Genomic DNA, 18,555 nt, shown 5'->3' on the forward strand with positions numbered 1-18,555 from the left:
AAATTTTTTTTTCTTTGAGGTGGAGTCTTGCTGTGTTGCCCAGGCTGGAGTGCCCTGGTGCAATCTCGGCTCACTGCAACCTCCGTCTCCTGGGTTCAAGTGATTCTCACACCTCAGCCTCCCAGGTAGCTGGGATTACAGGTGCCCACCACCATGCCAGGCTAATTTTTTTTATTTTTGTATTTTTAGTAGAGACAGGGTTTCACCATGTTGGCCAGGCTGATCTCGAACTCCTGACCTCAAGAGACCCGCCCACCTTGGCCTCCCAAAGTGCTGAGATTATAGGCATGAGCCACTGCGCCTGGTCTAAATCTTTAAATTTCAAGAGTTTACCTTTTAGACAGCTTATACTTTGGCATTGTTTTATACTTTGGTATGATGATCTCTGGCTTTTGTTGGACTATTCATCTACTTACACATTTCATGTTATAATTAATGTTGGTGGATTTATATCTGCCATTTTGCTATTTGTTTTCTGTATGTCTTACTCACATTTTTTCTTCTATAGTGCCTTTACTTCCCTCATTTGCAATAAGTAGATATTTTCTTCTGCACTTTATTTTTTTAGTTAGCTTTAGTGACAGCTCTAGAGTTTTCAACATGCATATTAACTCATAAGAATCTACTTCAGATTTATTGGACCTTTGTTCTAGAGAAATATGACAATTTTACTCCAATATAGTTCTATTCTCTCCACCCATATTTGTGGTATTATTATCACATATATCTATATATGTTACAATCCTGATACAGTGTTATAATTATCGCTTTTTATCATCTCATGGCTTTTAAAGAAGCTAACAGAAGAAAGGAGAAGATATTTTACATAATTTTTATATTAATATTCTTATTTACCATTTCCTTTTCTCATTATCTTTTTCCATATGGCGTTGGCTTTTTGCTCCACCATGTTCTCATTACTTTCCTCCTCCTTTTGGCTGTCATGTTCAATATATTATATTTCTATATGTTACATTCCCAGTGATATCATTTTAAAGCTATTGCATTGTGCTTTTATTTTAAAAATTGGTTGATAGTAAGGGGAAAAAAAAAATTTTAATTATATCTCATGGAGTCTACAGTTCCTGCCTGTGTTTGGCTATGAATGAGTAGCTCACAGGTACCCTCTCTTTTATCCTCTCTTGTTGCTCTTAAGTGACTGCAGTCTAGCACATGTGCACAGCCTTCCAGAACACTAGAAGTGACTGTGAACTTAGTAGGTCCTCTTCGATTGTCTCTTTCCATGTATCTCTGTGTTCAGTGTTCTTGTTACTCTGTCACTTCCTTTGTTTCTGCTAGAATCTTGGAGCTGTTCGAATTCTGATTGCTTGCATTATGATCTCTGTTGTTTGTGACTTTGTGCCTGGACATAGATTCCTCCTCAATGCATTGCAAAGGCCTTCTGGTCTGACTGGAATACATCATACACAATTCAGACCTAGAGGAAAGTTTGGAGGCTCCAAGTCTCCTGACTTCCCTGCATGGAGACTACATTGCAGAGCAGACTCTAGAGGGGGGATTGGAACCATCCATCTTCATTGGATGCTATGTCCCTCCGGAATATACTTCTACAACTCTGAGTTGAAGGAATGGAGGAAGCCTTTGGTTCAAATGCCACAGCCCAGCCCCCCCCACTTCTTTAATAAGGTTTAGAGGATTATCTTGAATAAATGTTTCTCAATTTACTTTATTCCCTTTGGTCAGGTTCCAGATAATTTAAAACATTGTCTAATGATTTTAACTAGTTCAATAGTTGTTTTCTACGGAGATCCTCATACAGGCATTCTGGCAGTTACCTGATTACCTTGAGATCTGTCATTTTCCTGTTTTCTATCTGCCACATGTGTTCTATAAACCCTTTTCTTTCTTTTGAATTAATCAAATGTTATGTGTTATTTTCTGTAGTTGGCTTTTAGCTGTATTTTACTGCTTTGTTATTTTACTGGTTGCTTTAGTGTTTATAGGACACATCTTTGTCAGCTTTCTGTCATGTAATATTATATTACTGCATATAAGAATCTTACAATAATATACTTCTAATATTGCCCCTCTTAATCTTTTTGTTACTGATATCACACTTTATATTTCACTCTTCATTGCTAAAATAGGTAGACAGATACATAGATACATAGATAGATACCACATAACTAACACTTAACCCCTTTAACAATTATTTTATTATAGTTTTGCCTTTTTTAAAGTTCCTTGTATATGGAATTAGATACTATGCAGCCATTTGAATCTACCTTCTTTCACTTAGCAAAACACACTAAAATTTATCCATATTGTTGCTGCATAAATCCATAGTTCATTTTTATCATGGAATAGAATTATATGGTATGAATTTACTATAGTTTTTCTATTTTCCAGTTGAAGATGAGATCTAGGTTATTTGTAATGGTTGACAATTATGAATAAAATGCTAAATATATTTGTGTACAGGTTTTCATTTGAACAGGAACTTTCATTTCTCTAAGGTTCATACTTAGGAACATGATGCTGACTCGTACGGCAGGTGTTTATAAGAAACTTCCAAATTGTTTACTAGAATATATTATTTCATACCTCCACCAGGGAGGTATGAAAGTTTCAAATATTCTACTACCTAAACAGCATTTGGGAATGCCGGTGTTTTGAAATTTTAGACAAATTTTGATGGAGCAATGTGTTATTGTGATCGTAATTTGCCTTTCTCTAATAATAAATGGCATTGAGTATATTTCATGTGTTTATTTGAAATCTGTTTATATTATTTTATAAAATGTCTCTTCAGATATTTTGCCCATAATTAAGGGCTATTTGATTTCTTTTTTTTTAACAGGCATACCTTATTTTATTGTTCTTGTTTTATTGTGTTTCACAGATTTTGTGTTTTATAAAATTATTATTATTATTGTAACTTTTATTTTAGGTTTGGGGTACATAGGAAGGTTTGTTACAAAGGTAAACACATGTCATGGGAGTTTGGTGTGCATATTATTTAATCACCCAGGTATTAAGCTAAGTTCACCATAGTTATTATTATCTTATTGTTGAGCTTTAAGCGTTATTTCTCTAGTCTGGATTCAAGAGCTTTGCAGGAAATGTGACTTGTACATTTATATTCTCCCAGTCTGTGACTTGTCTTTTCATTTCCTTGATAGTGTATTTTAGATAGCAAATGTCTTTGATTTTATAAATTTTCTTTTATCCATTTTTTAGATATTGTACTTTTAGGTTGTATCTAATAAGTCTTAGCCCAAAGTTAGGCAAATTTTCTCTTCTGTTTTATTCTGAAACTTTTGTTATTTACACTTTAGACTTAAGACTGCAATATGCATTTGATTTAATTTGTGTTGATTGTGAAGTATACAACATGATATTATTTTTGTTTCTACATGGATGTCCAATATTTGAGCAATTCTAATATTATTGATTTTTTTTAACCTTTGTCAATAATCAGTTGACTACATTTTGAGGGTTTATTTCTCAGCTTTCCTTTCTGTTCCACTTTTCAATATGAACTTTTTAATGATATCACTCTTGCATTATAGCTTTATAGTGAGTCTTAAAAATGATATTTATCCTTCAACTTTGTCCTTACTTTTCAAAAATCCTTTTTCAATCCTTTGTCCTTACTTTTCAAAAATCCAGTTTCAGTTTTCTGCAGTTAGTCAGTTTTCCCGAAACTATTTAATAAATCCAGTTAGTCAGTTTTCCCAACACCATTTATTAAATAGTGAATCCTTTCCCCATTGTTTGTTTTTGTCAGGTTTGTCAAAGATCAGATGGTTGTACACGTGTGATGTTATTTCTGAGGCCTCTGTTCTGTTCCATTGGTCTATATATCTGTTTTGGTACCAGTACCATGCTGTTTTGGTTACTGTAGTCTTGTAGTATAGTTTGAAGTCAGGTAGTGTGATGCCTCCAGCTTTGTTCTTTTTGCTTAGGATTGTCTTGGCTATATGGGCTCTTTTTTTGGTTGCACATGAAATTTAAAGCAGTTTTTTTATACTTCTGTGAAGAAAGTTGATGGTAGCTTGATGGGAATAGCATTGAATCTATAAATTACTTTAGGCAGTATGGCCATTTTCATGATATTGATTCTTCCTATCCATGAGCATGGAATGTTTTTCCATTTGTTTGTGTCCGCTCTTATTTCCTTGAGCAGTGGTTTGTAGTTCTCATTTTAAAATCCTGTCTGATAATCTCAGTACTCTGATTTTTAGTAGTCAATTCATTTCTGTTAAAGGTAATAATTGATATGAGTGGATTTACATCTGCTCCTTTGCAATTTGCTTTCTAAATGTCTCCTGAATTAAAAAAAATTCTGCTTTTTTGTTCCTTCATTACTGCCTTCTTTTAATGTACCATTTTTTTTTTCTTTGCTGATTATTTACTAGACCATTTTGAGTTATTTTCATAGTGGTTGCTCTAGTAATTATAATAAGCAACTGAATTTATCATCCTGTTGTATATAAGTAGTAACTTAGTTCCAGTAAAATATAAAAACTTTCATACAATTTAACCTTATTCTTTTTCTCAAATTTTTCCTCTTTGCTTTATGTATATCTCTATATTATAAACTCAACAATATAGTATTATATAATAATTCTTCTTTTATGTAATTGTCTTTTAAACCAGTCAGGATAAAAGAAAAAATACATATTCATACTGTCTTTCAAAATTTCTGCATAATTACCCTTTCTGGTACTTTTTATTGAATTAGAATTACTGACTTGTTATTTTCTTTCATATAGAAGGACTTTTTCTACTACTTCTAGTAAGGCAGATTAAGAACAAATAATTTCAGTCTTTGTTTATCTGAGAAAGTCTTTATTTTGCCTTCAATTTTGATAGATGGTTTTGTTGAGTGTAGAATTATTGCTTGAAGTAGTTTTCTTTCAATGCTTTGAATATAATACTCCACTGCTTTCAAACATCCATTGTGTCTCTTAGAAGCTACATGGTATGCACATTGCAGTTTACCTATGTGTAACGAGTTGCTTTTCTCTTCAGTTTCAGAGGCTTTCTGTTTTTCTTTGTCTTTTGGCCTGCTTTACTTAATTTTTCAATATGTTTGTAATTGCTGCTTTGAAGTCTTTGTCTGATAAGTCGAAAACTACTTGAGAAGGGAAAAGTACCCATTTTAGCAGTTGGAATTAATAGGTTAAATGTTTAAATGTGGATTTTATAAATTTTTAATTTATTGAATTAAAAATTGGTAAATGAACTTAAAATTAATTGATCACTTAATTTCAAGTTATTTAGTTTTTATCAATTTTGTATATTGTGAATATTAATGTACCAAGAATATATACAGTATAAAGTCTTTCAGAAATTTCTACCCAGAAAACAAATCCTAAGAATTAGAACTAGTTAAACAAGAGTTTATGAAATATTAGAATGTAACCCACTGGGCATTTTCCAGTAATGTCTAATACTACTACAGGCACACCTCGGAGATAATGTGTCTTTATTTTCAAACCACCACAATAAAATGAACATTGCAACAAAACCAGTAACAGGAAATTTTGGTTTCCAGTGCATATAAAAGATATGTTTATATTACACTGTAGTCTATTAAGTGTGCAATAACATTATACATACTAAAAAACAATATACATACTCTTGAAATACTTTATTGCTAATGATTGTCTGAGCCTTTAGCGAGTTGTAGTCTTTTTCGCTGGGGAAACGCCTTGTCTTGATATTGATGGCTGCTGACTAATCAAGGTGGTGGCTTTTGGTGGCTGTGGCAATTTCTTAAAATAAGACAATAATAAATTTTCCTGCATCAACTGACTCTTCCTTTTACTAAAGATTTCTTTGTAGTATGTGATGCTCTTTGAGCACTGTAAAATGTATATCAAAATTGGAGTCACTTGTCTCAAACCCTAATGCTGCTTTATCTACTAAGTTTGTGTTATGTTTTAAATTGACTGTTTTCATTTCAAAAATATCCACAGCCTCTTCACCAGGAGTAGATGCCATATCAAGAAGTCATATTCTTTGCTCATTCATAAGAAGCAACTCCTCATTAATTCAAGTTTGATTATAAGATTGCAGCAATTCAATCACATATTCAGGCTCCACTTCCAATTCTAATTCTCCTGCCATTTCTACCAATCTGCAGTTACCTTGTCCACTGAAATCATTTTGTAATTTTTATTTTTATGTTAAGTTCTGGGGTACAAATGCAGAATGTGCAGGTTTCTTACATAGGTAAAGGTGTGCCATGGTGGTTTGCTACCCCTATTAACCCATCACCTAGATATTAAGCCCAGCACACATGAGTTATTTGTCCTAATGCTCTCCCTCCCACCAGCCAACCTCCCAACGGCCCCAGTGTGTGTTGTTCCCCTCCCTGTGTCCATGTGTTCTCATTGTTCAGTTCCCACTTATAAATGAGAACATTCAGTGTTTGGTTTTCTGCTCCTGCATTAGTTTGCTGAGGATAATGGCCTCCAGCTTCATCCATGTCCCTGCAAAGGACATGATCTCATTCCTTTTTATGGCTGCATAGTATTCCATGGTATATATGTACCACATTTTCTTTATCCAGTCTATCGTTGATGGGCATTTGGGTTGATTCCATGTTTTTGCTATTGTGAATAGTGTTGCAGTGAACATACATGTGCATGTATCTTTGTAATAGAATAATTTATATTCCTTTGGGTATATACCCAGTAATGGGAGTGCTGGGTCAATGGTATTTCTGGTTCTAGATCTTTGAGGAATGGCCACACCATCTTCCACAATGGTTGAACTCACCTTCCCACCAACAGTGTAAAAGTGTTTCTATTTCTCTGCAACCTCACTAGCATCTGTTGTTTCTTGACTTTTTAATATTGCCATTCTGACTGGCATGAGATGGTATCTCATTGTGGTTTTGACTTGCATTTCTCTAATCTGTCTTCCACTGAAATCTTGAACCCCTCAAAATCATACATGAAGGTTGGAATTCATTTCTTCCAAATTCCTGTTAATGTTGAAATTTGGACCTCCTCTCATGAATCACTAACGTTTTTAATGGCATCTAGTGTGGTGAATCCTTTCCAGAATGTTTTTTATTTACTTTGCTTACATACATCAGGAGAATCACTATCTATGGCAGCTATAGGCTTACAAAATGTATGTCTTATATAATAAGACTCTAAAGTCAAAATGACTGCTTGACACATGGGATGAAAAATGGACATTGTTTTAACAGACATGAAAACGTCATTAATCTTCTTATACATCTCAATGGGAAATCTTAAGTGACAAGGTACATAGCCAATGATCAGTATATTTTGAAAGAAGTCTTTTTTTTTTCTGAACAGTAGATTTTAGCAGTGGCCTTAAAAATGGTTAGTAAACCATATTATAAACATGTGTTTTAATTTATGTTTTGTCTGTTTATAGAGCACAGGAAAAGTATATTTGGCATAATTCTTAAGGGCCCTAGGATTTTCAGAATGACAAATGAGCATTGGTTTCATTTTAAAGTCACCAAATGTATTACTCTTTATTGAGAGAGTCAGCCATTGAAGTTTGAAGACAGGCATCAGTTTCTTTCTAGCTGTGAAAGTCCTAGATGACATCTTCTTCCAATAGAATGCTAGTATGTCGACATTGAAAATCTGTTGTGTAGTTGTAGCCACCTGCAATAATCGTCTTAGCTAGATCATCTGGATAATTCGCTGCAGCCTGTCCATCAGGACTTGGTGTTTCACCTTCTACTTTTATGTTACAGATATGGCTTCTTTCCCTGAACCTCATGAACCAAGCACTGCTTGCTTCAAACTTTTCTTTGTCAGCTTCCTTAGCTCTCTCAGACTTCAGAGAATTGAATGAAGGCTTTGCTGTGAATTCGGCTTTGGCTTAAGGGACTATTCCAGCTGGCTTGATCGTCATCTAGATCACTCAAACTTTCTCCATAACTACAATGAAATAGTTTTGCTTTTTTGGTTTTAACCATTCATATGTTCACTGGAGTAGCACATTTCATTTCCTCCAAGAACTTTATTTTTATTTATTTATTTATTTTTTTTTTTGAGATGAAGTCTCGTTCTGTCACCCAGGCTTAAGTGCAGTGGCACGATCTCAGCTTACTCCAACCTCTGCCTCCTGGTTCAAGCAATTCTTGTGCCTCAGCCTCTGGGGAAGCTGGGATCACAGGCACACGCCACCATGCCCTGGTAATTTTTGTACTTTTAGTAGAGATGGGCTTTCACCACGTTGGCCAGGGTGGTCTCGACCTCCTGACCTCTTTTCAGTAACTGTTTGGGGCTAACTAGAGCAAGAGGCCTAGCCTTCAGTGTGTCTCCACTTTCAAGATGTCTTCCTCATTGAGCTTAATCATTTCTAGCTGTGGATTTAAAGTCAGTAATGTGCGACTCTTCCTTTCACTTGAACACTTACAGGCCATAGTAGGGTTATGAACTAGCCAAATTCCAAAATTTTTTTGTTTAAGAGAATAGGGTTCCCAGGAGAGGGAGAGAGATGGGGGGGCATCCAGCCATTGGAGCACTCAGAACCTGCACAACATTCAGGGATTAAGTTCACAGTCTCATATGGGCACAGTCATGAAGCCCTAACACAATTCCATTAATTACATCAAAGATCACTTGTCAAAAATGACCTTAATAGATATAATACTAATGAAAAAGTTTGGAATATTTGACCCAGATACACAAAGTGGTAATACTGTTAAAAGCATGGTGCTGGCAGACTTTCTTGAGTTATGATTATCAAAAACCTTCCATTTGTAAAAAATGTCCTATCTGTAAAGCTCAACTAAGCAAAGCACAATAAAATGAAGTATGCCTGTGCCAACGTCTCATACTAACATTGTTTTTCAAAAGCTTTACCGCCTTTTCCTGATGCACTGCCATGACGTACTTACCTGCAGCTATGTAAACTGAAACCAAACCACAATATGAGATTATGAGTATTTATCATTTTTCATTCTAATTTGTAATATTAACTAACAATGTAATATTGGCTTCATTTTTATTTTTTGCAGAAAATATTATACTTAAACTATTTTATACTTCAATTATGACAAAATTCAAGTCACAGATTTATTTCCAGTTCATAGTAAAACAAGACTGTTTTGCTTATCAATTGGAGAAATATTTCTTTATTTCCTTTTATTTTTTTCTAATACCCAACTTTTAATTGTGCCAACTTTAGTGTAGAATTCCCTCACAAGCTGCGTTATTCTAGTGACCCCCAATGCTTATTCCCAACCCTCTGCATACAACAGAGGAGCCATGAATCCTCAGTTTAAAAAAAAAAAAAAAAAGAACTTTATAAGTCCAATTTGTGTCCTGAAGAAGAATACTTTGTGTTTTTCTTTAAGAAAAGAAACCTCCGAGTTTTAACTGGGCACGTAGCCATCACAGGTGCAAACCACACTTCTCAGAGTCCCTTTTAGCCAGGTGCTGTCATATGACAAAGTTTGGACCAATGGAATATGTGTGAATATAATGTGTGCAATTCCAGAGTCATCTTCTTAAAGTTGTTTGCCCTGGATTTTTCTTTTTCTCTTCTGATGGTGGGGAATGACATGAACCACAGCAGACATCTTGGAATTATTAGCAGGGTGGAACTATCCATCTGCAAAAGACCCCCTTCTACATTTAGACTTTTACATGATAGAAACATAGACATCTATCACAAAAGTTATCACTGCAGAAACTGCAAGTTCATAGCATTAATTCATCAACATATTCCAGGCACTGCTGATAGAAAATGATATTATTTTAAATCGATGGGTTTTTAAACACTTTTTTAATAAAACAACCCAATATACAAAACAAATAATGGTCAACCTGTTGAAGTAAATCTGCCCTTTCTCATCCACTTTAACCTTAGGTAGGTCTTCAGTTGTTCATGGGAAATCTAGGGACATTCTCATCATAATATCAAAACCACTGTCTTAATAATATTCATGTAATGTTTTATAATCTCAAGCCATTTTATCTGCTTTATTTATTATTTATTTGTTTACAGACAGAGTCTCACTCTGTCGCCCAGGTTGGAGTGCAGTGGCACGATCTCGGCTCACTGTAACCTCTGCTTCCTGGGTTCAAGCAATTCTCCTGCCTCAGCCCCTCAAGTAGCTGGAATTATAGGCACATACCACCACGCCCAGCTTATTTTTGTACTTTCAATAGAGACAGGGTTACTCCATGTTGGCCAGTCTGGTCTCGAACTCCTTACCTCAGGTGATCCACCTGCCTCAGCCTCCCAAAATGTAGGGATTAGAGGTGCAATCCACTGCGTCCAGCATCTGCCTTTTTTATAAGCCTCACAATAAGTTTGAAAAATATTTTTCTTTCAACTTTACAGGTTAAAAACTTTGTGTTGAGAATAGTTACATATCAAAGGCCAAGCATACAACTACCGAAGAAATGACTGACAAAGAAGGAAGAGTGGTTTTTCTACCATTCTTCCCTTGTACCATAACAATTATGAACAGTTGTTAGCTAGCATTTAAGGCTACTTAATAAGAAATACACATACATAAAACTTAGATTTGAGAATAAATAAAGCATTGCTGCTAAAAATCAGATTGTTTCCAATTATGAAAATATAAAGTACATGAATATTGAGAGCATGAAATATAGAAAAATAACATAGCTGTCTTATACTTTCTATTTAGTTTACAATTTTTAAATTATCTTCTCTGTTTTAACAAAAATATTTGGATGATCAAATAATACCATTTTATTACAACTACTTTTAATTTGTTTAGAAATTTTAGTAAAGAAGGGAAAATATGAGCTATAATTTTATTTTGCATTCAAATAGCACAATGTGATAGTGAACTTGACACTCAATTCACATTTTGTAGCTAAACACACAGGCTTTTCATTCTTGCGTTCTTTCTGTGTAATACTTTCCTACATACAAACCATCAATAAACTCTCTCATCAGTAGTAAAATGCAAATATTCAAAAAGTGTTACAACTCATTATTATTGGTATTAAGTGATTAATAACTGTCTTTTCATGCACATGTATGTTTACTGCGGCACTATTCACAATAGCAAAGACTTGGAATCAACCCAAATGTCCATCAGTGACAGACTGGATTAAGAAAATGTGGCACATATACATCATGGAATACTATGCAGCCATAAAAAAGGATGAGTTTGTGTCCTTTGTAGGGACATGGATGCAGCTGGAAACCATCATTCTTAGCAAACTATCGCAAGAACAGAAAACCAAACACCGTATGTTCTCACTCATAGGTGGGAACTGAACAATGAGATCACTTGGACTCGGGAAGGGGAACATCACACACCAGGGCCTATTATGGGGAGGGGGGAGGGGGGAGGGATTGCACTGGGAGTTGTACCTGATGTAAATGACGAGTTGATGGGTGCTGATGAGTTGATGGGTGCAGCACACCAACATGGCACAAGTATACATATGTAACAAACCTGCATGTTATGCACATGTACCCTAGAACTTATAGTATAATAATAAAAAAATTTAAAAAAAATAACTGTCTTTTGAGTATCTCCAGATTTTGCTATATTCTATTGTTGGCAAACTTTTTCAGTGACAAAATGATCCAAAAATATTTTAAAAGAATCAGAAGAAAGTAGGAGTACCATTAGAGCTGAAATTTTCTTGTGTACTATCCTGTCTTTGAGTGGAAAATAGGTTATTTAATATGTATCTACTACTTTTGAAATGTATTTTTAATTTGGAATTCAGATATATTCCAGAAACAAAAGTAATATTCACTTGAATTTATAAGCTTAATCAGTTAGATATACTCAAGGGAGAAACTGATCTGTTTTCATAGAATTCTCTACTGATCATTTCTTTAGCATTTGATGTCAATGGTAGATGTCATTCTTCATTTGCCCTATTGAGAATACTTTCTTAAATGAATAAAAAGTAATTTTCTCATGATTGCCTTGGGAAGAATGACTTGGTTCAAGATATATTTTAGCTGATAAATACTATGAAATTATTTTGAACTCTGCAGTATATTCATGGACTCTTTTATATATCCCCATATGAAAAATGCAAATATCTTTAACCTTTTTTTTGTTGGATCAGCTTAGTATTGAATGTTCTTGTTCTTAGTCACTAATATAAAATGTAATATCTTAAGTCCCTATGGTGCTCTAGGTAGCAATGTACAAGGTATTATCCATTAGACAATAAATAAGTAAATAAATGCTGTAAACCTGTGTACTATGTACAATATATATATATACACAATATATACATATATAATATATAGTAACTATATATTATATATAGATACAGTTATATATAGTTACTATGTATAGTAATATATAGTATATTTAGTACAATATATAGTATTTATTACTAATGATATATTACTATATAGTATATATAATTACTATATATTAAACTATATATAGTATATTATATATTTGTATATATAAGTATTTGTATATATATTTATATATTTGTGTATATCTACTAACTAGTAACTATAGTAACTATAATTACTATATACTATATATAGTAACTATAGTATATATATTTGTATATGTAGTACATAAGTCTACAGCATTTATTTACTTAATTATATATAAATGTGTGTGTTCCATATATATGGAATATATATGTATAAGGAATATACATATTATATGCAAATATATGTAAGAAATATACTATATATAACTATATATACTATATACTATATATACTATATAACTATATATACTATATATTACTATATAGTATACCATATACTATATACTATATATTACTATATATACTATATATACTAAGTTAATATATATACTATATATTATAATATGTATACTGTAATATATAGTATATATATAATTATATATATAAAAACAACTTTATAAACAGTCCTTTTGGAGTTTTCCTCAGTAACCCTTTGTGAGTGGTCATCTCTTTCCTGCCAAGTTCCTCAGGGAGGCAGCATTCCAGTTGGCTTGATTCATCATTATATATTCATTCAACTATAGATTATATCATATATAATATATTATGTTATATATACATATATTATATATAATATATAGCATATTTTATAGTATATATACTATATACTATAGAATATATCCTATATATACTATAGTAGTATATATATTTAGTACTAAATATATATACTATATATAGTTATATATAGTGTGTATATATATCTATATATACTTATATATAGTTATATATAGTGTGTATATATAGTACATAGGTCTACAGAATTTATTTACTTATTTATATATAAATAAGTGTGTGTGTTCTTTATATATGAATATATATGTATAAGGAATATACATATTATATGCAAATATGCATAAGAAATATACTGTAGATAGAGCACTCATACTTGACTTAACAAAATAAATGTTTTTCAATGTATATTGAATGTATATCGGTGCACCCTTATATACATATGATTTGTATTAGACACTCAAAAACTTAATTTGGATTATGAAACTGTTTCTTTAGTAATAACTACAACTTCCTGAGCGGGGACCCCTTTCTAGAGCTACTGACTCCAGGTATGAGGACCAGGTACCTTGCCTTGGTACTTTAAGCTTAGCTGTTGCTAATTTTAAACTTACTACATTCCTACTCTATGCATTGCTTACAACTTTCTAAACAGTCCTTTTTGGACTTCTCCTCAGTAACCCTTTGTGAGTGGTCATCTCTTTCCCGCCAAGTTCCTCAGGGAGGCAGCATGCCAGTTGGCTTGATTCATCAAATTCTAAACCCCTTGGGTTGGGTGAATGATGGTCCCCTAAAAATGCCCAAATCCTAATCCCTGGAACCTGTGAATATTGTACCTTACACGGCAAAATGCACTTTGCAAATGTGACGAAGGTTCTTGAAATGAAGAGGAAATCTTATATTATCTGAGTAGGCCTGCCGTAATCACAAGGGTCTTCATAAGAGTATGGCAGGAAGGTCAAAGTCCAAGAGAGAGAGAGATGTAAGGACTTAAAGCAGAGGTAAGAGAAGAGAGAAGGTGCTGCTGCTCGCTTTAAAGACGGAGGACGAGGCCTCCTAAGGAATGCAGTCAGCCTCTAGAAGCTTGAGAAGGCAAGGACCCCCGAAAGTAATGCAGACCTACCAACATCCAGGTTTTAGACTTCTGACCTCCAGATATGTAAGAAAATACGTTTTGTTTTAAACCACTAAATTTGCAGTAATGTGTTAAAGTAACAGAAAACTAATAAGTGCTCTTTTAAAGGCATCCCTTTTCAAGACAGTTATTCTTTTTATCACATCTCTATTCTGTTAAAAATAATCTGTGTTTTAATGTAATTTTTTATACCTCTCATTCGAAGTCTATCCTAAAAATGTAGCTTTTAAACTTGCATTGAAATATTCAGTCATATTTAGGGAAAGATAGAGATGGAAATGATAGTTACATCAAAGAAGTTAATGCCACAGAAATTCCACTGAGAAGGATTACACATAATCATAAATCTATCCAATTCACACAAGTTTTGTGTTCTTTGAAATGTACTTAAAGGCCTTTGCCTGAGAAAGGGATGCTGAAGGCTGTCACATTCCAGAGAATTATTTCCAGTTTGTACATTTCTAAATACAGTTTTCTAAACTAAGTATAAAATCGTATTTAGTTATTAGGAAATATATATTTATAAAATAGCATGGAAATAACCTCTAGGAGTAAAGTCTCCAAGACCCAGTAAGGGTCAAATTTTCATTCATAACTGAGTAAAGACAATGGTTACTTCTAGGCTTGTGAAGTTTTTTCCTGTATATAACAAAAACTGTTGTATACATTTTGTTGTATAATAATTGTTATATACATTTTGTTATGTAACAATAACTGTTAGAAATGAGAACACTTAGCAAGGTCTAGAGCTGCTCAAGTTGCAAAGCAACAGGGGTGTTGAAAAGTCATACTATTACCTCCTCTGAAGAGTCTTCCCTGGAAAGTTTTACTCTTACCTCCTCTAAAGAGTCTTCTCTGCTTGCATCCAAGGCTCTAGTAATTTAATGTTTCCAAATTGGGAAACATTAACATCCTATTCTCTTCCCCCATAGACTTTTGTGCATGCCTTAATCATAATACTGCTTATAATATTAATAATGAGGTGGGTTCTATATAGAGTTCTATACTGTGACTGATACTGTGTTAAGCATTTTATACCTATAATCTTATTAAGTACAACAAATGTTTGTCACTTTTTTAAAAAAGTAAATAAACTGAGGTTAGGTAACTAGATAAGTATCAGAACTTCAACTCAAATCCAAGACCACAAAGGTCAAACATTACTTGTAACTCCCATGCTCCACTGACTGGTCATATTGTATTTCATCCGTTGTTTACCTGTGTGTTTGATGACCCAGTCTGAGATCAGAGATTATATCCTATATGTTAGTATTTCTCATTCATGGAACTTTGCAATGATACATAATAGATGCTCAACAGACATATGAAAGAGCTTATAATTTCCAAGTTGTTTTGACACTTTGCAAGAGGCTTAGTTAGGATGTACATTACATAAAGATTCTGTTAAAACCTGTCCAGGTATTTTAAAAGGAGAAAAACCCCAATCAGCTTTGACTGACATCATTGCAATCTATGCAATCTGCCTTAGACAAAATTAGGATAGAGAATCAATTGAGTTTGATGTAGAAGTTAAACCTTTTAAGCCATAACCCTAAAGTGAGATGATAATGTCTTACATGCTATGTAGAAGTCATTTGACCAGGGCACGCTAGCTAAATTACCTGGACCTAGGCCTTGAGAATGTCTAGGTGTTTTAGATTTTCATCATAACTTAATTCAAAGGTAAGGGTTTATTTTAAGCAGAGGAAACTTTAGAATGTGGAGGACTGACATACTATTTCCCAAAATAGTATATTACAAGTGTGCAGCCTTGTCCAGATGGTGCAATGTGTATTTTATATATTTTGACATCTGTGAATAAAAAACTTGACTTGTTATCAAAATAAGCAGAGAAAAATAATTTCCATGTCATCGTGAGAAAAATAATAACTGCTTCTTTTGGTGGAATTTAAGGAAAGAAGAGAGAAACCAAGGGAGACAGAGAGAGAGGGAGAAAGATTGAGAAAAGATAGAGATAGACCAAGAACTAATGCACAAGCTGAAATAGGTGTAAGAATGAATTATATTTCAATTATCTCTCCTAAACCATTGTACTCAGCCTATTTGGATGTATGCCTTTTTTTCTTTTCTCTCTTTATTTTATTTATTTATTTATTTATTTATTTATTTATTTATTTATTTCAAAGCATCATTAAACCTGCAAGCTCAAATTGGCAAAAAAATATATACTACGAGGTTATAAATATAGAGTATATATTCAAATTCCCAAGAGTAAAACAGGCTTTTTTCTTTGTTGTGGTTTTATATTCTAAAGTACGTATTCTGAGTGCAAGCACATGCTGAGTTCTCTGGAATATACCATCCTTTAATTGTCTCCAAGATATTGTGATTAAAGGCATTTAACAGTCTCTTGAATGCCCAGAAAAAGTAATTGACTTAACATATTAAAATATACTTAAGTGATAAAGTAACCATTTGAGTGAAATTTACATTTAAAAAAATATTAAATCTAAGCCTATTAACTTCTTTTTATGATAGAAAATGTTTTCACTTTGTTCCTTGAAAGACTAAATTTCTGTCCTCCCCTGTTGAGGCACCTTTAGTTACCCACAGGCAGTTTAAAACCTTCTCAGATCTCAGTCTGCTGGCATTTCTAGGCCTCTCTAGGTTCTACAAAACAGTGTATGTAGTTGCTCCTCAATCATTTGATTGTAGTGTACTGCCTAAACACCCGCCAGAGACACGGAAGATTGATATGGTATGATTCTGCCTTTTAGAAAGTACCATATTGTTGTGACACCTTATATAAAATAAGGCATTTTTATTATTTTTGGGTCAGTAATTTTACAATACTGTATCATATGAATCTCTAACATGCAGAAGTCTACAATATTAGTCATTTTCTAAGAAACTCTTGACTTAAGAACTGGCTTGTTTTAGTTATAGGGACATGTTATGCCTAACTGCAGGTGCATGGATAAAAATTAACATATAAGAAAAATTGAAATTTTACCAGTACAACCATTCAAAAATCGCAGCTTTTACAAGTAGTATGCTTGAGAGTACTTGCACTTAACATGCAGAAGAAAACTGAACAGAAGTAATGTTTCAAATTATATATCTATATACAATTATATATACAGTTATATGTAAATAACTGCAATTATATATATACATATTATATATATATAATTTTAATTGTGGTAAAATACCCATAACACCAAATTTATCTTAACCATTTTATGTGCACAGTTCAGCAGTGCTAAGTAGATTCCCATTATTATACAACCATTTCCCATATCTCATTTTATCTTGAAAAACTGAAATTCTTCACCCATTTAACAATAACCCCCTAATTCTCCCCTCCCTTCAGCCCCTGGTGACCTTTGCACTATTTTCTGTCTCTATGAATGTTACTACTGTAAATACCTCATATGAGTGAAATCATGCAGTACAGTCATCTCTTGGCGTCCACAGGGGATTGGTTCCAGGACTACAGATACCAAAATCCAGAAACACTCAAATCTCTTATATAAAATGTTGTAGTATTGCGTATAACCTACGCACATCCTTGCATGTATAGGAAATCATCTCTAGGTTACTTATAATACCAGGTAAATCCTATGTAAATAGTAATACTATAGTTTTTTAGGGAATAATGACATGAAAAAAATGTCTGTACATGTTAATTCTTTGTTTCTGGAATATTTTCAATCGTGGTTGGCTGAACTGACAGATGTACAAACCATAAAAATGGAGGGCTGTCTGTATTTGTCTTTTAATAAACTTTATTTCTAGAGAAGTTCACAGAAAAATTGGGCAGAAGGTACAGAGATTTCCCTTATGCTTCTTTCCCTATGTATGCACAGCCTCCCCCACTGTCAACAACCTCCACCAGAGTGTCGCGTTTGTGCAACTGATAAACCTGCATTGGCACATCATTTTCACCCAGAGTCCATAGTTTACATTAGGGCTCATTATTGGTGTAGATTCCATGAATTTGATCAAATGTATCATGATATGTATCCACCATTATAATGTCATACAGAGTAATTTTATGATCCTAAACATCCTGTGTTCCAACTGTTCGTTCTGTCCTTTCCCTACCCCCCTTGAAACCACTGATTTTTTTTTACTCTCTCCATAGTTTTGCCTTTCCAGAGTGTTGAAATCATACAGTTGGAATTGTACAGTATACAGTCTTTTCAAACTGGCTTTTTTTCACTTAGTATCTTACCCATTGAATACATATTACATTATCTTTTTTTTTTACTTTTTTATTTATTTATTTATTATTATTATAATACTTTAAGTTCTAGGGTACATGTGCATAATGTGCAGGTTTGTTACATATGTATATTTGTGCCATGTTGGTGTGCTGCACCCATCAACTCGTCAGCACCCATCTTACCCATTGAATACATATTACTCTGTTAAGTTTTCTGCTTGTCTTCTCATGGCTTGATAGCCCGTTTCTTTGGTATACTCTCTGAGATTTACATTCCTAGCTAG

General features: G+C 33.3%; 1 long non-coding RNA gene across 1 annotated transcript in view; it reads left to right on the forward strand.

Annotated features, from left to right (window-relative positions):
- LOC110744075 overlaps positions 1-18,555 on the forward strand; it is a 170,060-nt gene that overhangs the window by 132,547 nt on the left and 18,958 nt on the right. The gene's annotated exons all lie outside the window — the stretch shown is intronic.

Source organism: Papio anubis, chromosome 11, assembly GCF_008728515.1.
Source record: "Papio anubis isolate 15944 chromosome 11, Panubis1.0, whole genome shotgun sequence".
In the NCBI taxonomy this organism is placed as follows: Eukaryota; Metazoa; Chordata; class Mammalia; order Primates; family Cercopithecidae; genus Papio; species Papio anubis.